This window comes from Apodemus sylvaticus, chromosome 3 (genome assembly GCF_947179515.1).
Source record: "Apodemus sylvaticus chromosome 3, mApoSyl1.1, whole genome shotgun sequence".
NCBI classification, from domain to species: domain Eukaryota; kingdom Metazoa; phylum Chordata; class Mammalia; order Rodentia; family Muridae; genus Apodemus; species Apodemus sylvaticus.
Window position 1 is genome coordinate 136,346,578 of NC_067474.1, and position 4,798 is coordinate 136,351,375.

General features: G+C 41.2%; 1 non-coding gene across 1 annotated transcript; it reads right to left on the reverse strand.

Moving 5' to 3' along the window:
* Window positions 1–3,026: 3,026 nt before the first annotated feature.
* On the reverse strand, window positions 3,027–3,158 carry LOC127681957 (small nucleolar RNA SNORA17). The gene has a single exon (XR_007977293.1). It is a non-coding gene; the product is annotated as a small nucleolar RNA SNORA17 (small nucleolar RNA).
* Window positions 3,159–4,798: the final 1,640 nt, after the last annotated feature.

Below are 4,798 nucleotides of genomic sequence, written 5' to 3' on the forward strand. Positions count from 1 at the left end.
AAAGGTGTGACAGCAGGAGAAGGAAGATGTCTTATCATAGTTACAACTGCAAGCATGAAGCAGGAAGATCAAACTGGAGGTTAAGCAAGGCTGTGAACCCTTAAAGCCTACCCCAGTGATAAACTTCTTCCAGAAAGGCCACACCTGCCTGTAACATCCCAAACAGCACCACAATGTGGAACCGCATTTTTAAATACTCAGATCTAAGAGGGAAATTCTCCTTCCAACCCCCATACAACCTAAATCGGCAACACCCTTAGAGAAGATCCCAATCACCAACAGTCCCATTCATTGTTATTTTGTTAGCTTGTTTTTTAGGATGTGGATAACAGAGTCTTATGTGTCACCTCCCATGTGCATAAGATTCTTGCTAAGGATCTTGAGTTCAGACATGGCTACATTGTTTTTACAGTTTCTGAAGCACTAAAGATTCTGTAAGTGTAATGTCTCATGGTAACATTTTTTATGGAATTAATGTTTCTTTTATTCAAATAAATTTTCTGTGATCAATTTGAAATCCCTTCATGTCAATGAAAATAAAGGAACCTTAAGAATCCACACACATACAGCCACGTGATATTTGACAAAGGAGCTAAAAAAAATCCAGTGGAAAAAAGACAGCATTTTTAACAAATTGTGCTGGATCAACATGCAGAAAAATGCAAATCGACCCATTCTTATCTCCTTGTACAAAGCTTAAATCCAAGTGGATCAAAGATCTACACATAAAATCAGACACACTGAAGCTTATAGAGGAGAAAGTGGGGACAAACCTTGAAGACATGGGCACAGGGGAAAGGTTTCTGAACAGAACACCAATGGTTTATGCTCTAAGAACAAGAATTGACAAATGCGACCTCATAAAACTGCAAAGCTTCTGTAAGGCAAAGGACATAATCATTAGGACAAAATGGCAACCAACAAATTGGGAAAAGATCTGTACTAACCCTACATCCGATAGAGAGCTAATATCCAACATATACAAAGAAGTTAGTCTCCAGAGAATCAAATAACCCTATTAAAAATGGGGTACAGAGCTAAACAGGGAATTCTCAACTGAAGAAACTCAAATGGCTCTAAAGCACCTAAAGAAAGTTCAGCATCCTTAGTTATCAGGGAAATGCAAATCAAAACACTGAGATTCCACCTTACACCAGTCAGAAAGGCTAAGATGAAAAACTCAGGGGACAATAGATGCTGGAGAGGATGTGAGGAAAGAGGAACACTTCTCCATTGTTGGTGGGATTGCAAGCTGGTAAAACCATTCTGGAATTCAGTTTGGCGATTCCTCAGAAAATTAGACATAGTACTACCTGTGGATCCAGCTATACCACTCCTGGGCATGTACCCAGAAGATGCTCCTACAGGTAATAAGGACACATGCTCCACTATGTTCATAGCTGCCTTATTTATAATATCCAGAAGCTAGAAAGAACCCAGATGTCCCTCAACAGAGGAATGGATACAGAAACTGTATATAATTAAAAATAATTAATTCATGAAATTCTTAGGCAAATGCATGGAACTAGAAAGTGTCATCCTGAGCGAGGTAACCCAGTCACAAAAGAACACACAGGGTATGTACTCACTAATAAGCGGATGCTAGTCCAAAAGCTCAAAATAAACAAGTTACAATTCACCCAGCACAGAAAGCTCAAGAAGAAGGAGGACTTAAGTGAGGGTGCTACAGTTCCTCTGAGAAAGGGAACATAATACTCACAGGAGCAATAAGGGATGCATTGTGTGAAACAGAGACTAAAGTAAAGGTCACCCGGAGACTGCCCTACATGGGGATTCATCCTATAAACAGTTACCAAGCTCGGACACTATGACAAGAAGCATGTACCAAAAGAAGCATGCTATGGCTGTCTCCAGAGAGGCCCTGCCAGAGCCCTACAAATACAGAGGCATAAACTAGCAACCAACTTTTGGACTGGACTTGGGGTCCCCAACAGAGGATCTGGAGGGTGGTCTGGAGGAACTGAAGGGGTTTACAGTCCCATGGGAAGAACAATGACTTCGGATACCCAGACACCCCAAGACTCCTAGGGACTGAACCATCAACCAAGGGGTACACATGGTTCCAACCAAAAAATGTATCAGAGGAATGCCTTGTTGGGCATCAGTGGGAGGAGTGGTCTTTGGTTAGGTAAAGGCTCAATAGAGGCCCCAACAAAGGGAAACGGTCAGAGGGTGGGGGGGAGGTTGGAGGGGGTAGGTGAGAGTGTGTCAGGTAGAGGGGCATATACATGGAGGCAGGGGTGGGAGGAAGGGTTGGAAATCTTTGGGGAGGGAGGCTTTAGGGAGGGGGGAAATTGGGAAAGGTTTTACCATTGGCAATGTAAATGAAGAAGATATACAATAATAATAATAGTAATAATAATAATAACAACAATAATAATAATTTCGTGTGTGTGTGTGTGTGTGTGTGTGTATCCTGCATGCATGTTCCAAATAATGTTTGATTCTATGGACTGGATTTACAGTTGCAAAATGCCATGTCAGTGCTAGGAGGAAATCGAAGACCTGTGTAAATTAACTAACATAAAAATCAGTTCCCAATGACTAAGCCTTCTCCAGGCCCAACATTGACTTCTTTATCTCTACTGTGCTCATTTTTATTTTTTTTAAGTTTTTAGTGGTTCTCTGTGAAATGCACATCATTCAGCCCAATCTCACTCAACTCTCCCTCCCCTCACACCTGCAATCCACCCTTATAGCCTCACCATAAAAGAGGAAAAAACTGTATCCCATTGTTTAAGGTGTATTGTGTCACAGTGTGTCTCACAGTACACTAAAAGAAGTATTTGTCCATACTTCTTTGCTAGCAAATATTCACTGCAATAACTCCTTGGTCTGGTACAAGGCCTCAGGCTTCTGCTACTGAATCAAGAATAGAACCTCACTGGTCTGAGGTCATGATAGGGTTCTTCTAGTCTGTCTGAAAGTCTTTTCCTGTCATGAGAAGCCATCCAAGCCTTCTAGATGTTAGATTGGTGGTCATCTGAAGATGGCCTTTCTCATGGAATGTTAGGTTCTTAATCATTTAGATGTTCACAGGTCAAAATGCTGAGCATGGACATAGCCTTTATCCTCTCTGCTGCCTACTAACACACATAAGTCACAGCAGCTACATCTGTAATGCTTCTAAAGGCACAATCGGTCTACCATGGAACCACCTGGAACTTGTAATTTGTTTCCTTAATGCAATAAAGTCTTGATCTGTATCCCATGCTGCCAAACTCTAGCAACACCCCTCCATCCTAGTGCTACTAGATTAAAAGCATGGGCAATGGTACCCAGAATCCACTCATTTACACAAAAACATTAGTAGTTTGATTTGTACACTAAGTCTACTACCCTTGTCTAATCACATTATTGCAATCTATATCCAACTAGCTATCACTAATAAGGAAGTAGGAAATTTCTTGGCATTGAAAAATTCTGTGGTACAGGTAAGTTGGCCACTTAACTTTCAACCTCTGTTGACAGGAGTTTATTGAAATAAAATGATTCCACATATATGGCAGATAGTTGAAGAGTGTATGGAGGGGTGGGGAGTGTGCATGTATATGAGCATATGTCTGCACATTCTAGAAAACACAGACATTAATTTCAGATCCCCTGAAGCTGTAGGACATGCATCTGTGAACCAACTTATGTGGGTGTTAGGATCCTAACTTGGGTACTCTGCAAGAGCAGTGCACACTTGACTACTAAGGATCTCTCCAACCACTAAAACCAGTTTATGTGACATTTACATATTTATTGTGTATGGTCATATATGTTGCATGGTGTGGTGGTGAAGATCAAGGTTAAATTTAAGGGAGTCAGTTCTGTCTCTCTTCCATATGGTACTCAAGGACTGAACATAGGTTGTCAGGCAGTGATTTTGCCTGCTGTACCATCTCCACATGCCAGGTATTGTTCTTAAAGGAACTCCTCCAGATACTAGTGGATGACAAGAGCAGAGTACAAGGATACAATCAAGACTAGTGACAAGACCTTTGTAACAGTTCGGGGGTACAATGACCTGGACGGCTGCTCTCAGGAAGGTGGTGAGGAGGAGTCAGAGTCAGGAAGTATTTGTTGATGGAACATGATGGGGAAGAGTCAAGGATGACTTCCAAATTATCAATTTGAGCAACTTGCTGAACAGTATTGTCATTTACAGATAAAGGGAGCCACTGGGTAGGAACAGCATGTATACTTTGGTTTGTTAAGACAGGCAGTTTGACTATGGTGTGCAGGACAGGACGAAGGCTTCATTTGTAACCACACTTTTTGACCTGGAAAACAAATAGAGCCATATTTCAGGAGAACCCTGTCTGATTATGTGTTTAAACTGTGCTAAGCACAAGCCTTAGAACTCCATATATTTTGCTTTCTTTTTTTTATTCGATATATTTTTTATTTACATGTCAAATGATTTTCCCTTTTCTGGCTCCCTACTCCCCAAAAGTCCCATAAGCCCTCTTCTCTCCCCCCTTCCCCCATCCACCCCTTCCCATTTCCCTGTTCTGGTATTGCCCTATGTTGCTGCACTGAGCATTTCCAGAACCAGGGGCTACGCCTCCGTTCTTCTTGGACATCATTTGATATATGGATTATGACTTGGGTATTCCAAGTTTCTAGGCTAATATCCACTTATTAGTGAGTGCATACCATGATTGATCTTTTGAGACTAGGTTACCTCACTTAGTATGATGTTCTCCAGCTCCATCCATTTGTCTAAGAATTTCATGAATTCATTGTTTCTAATGGCTGAATAGTGTATATAGACCACATTTTTTTGAAT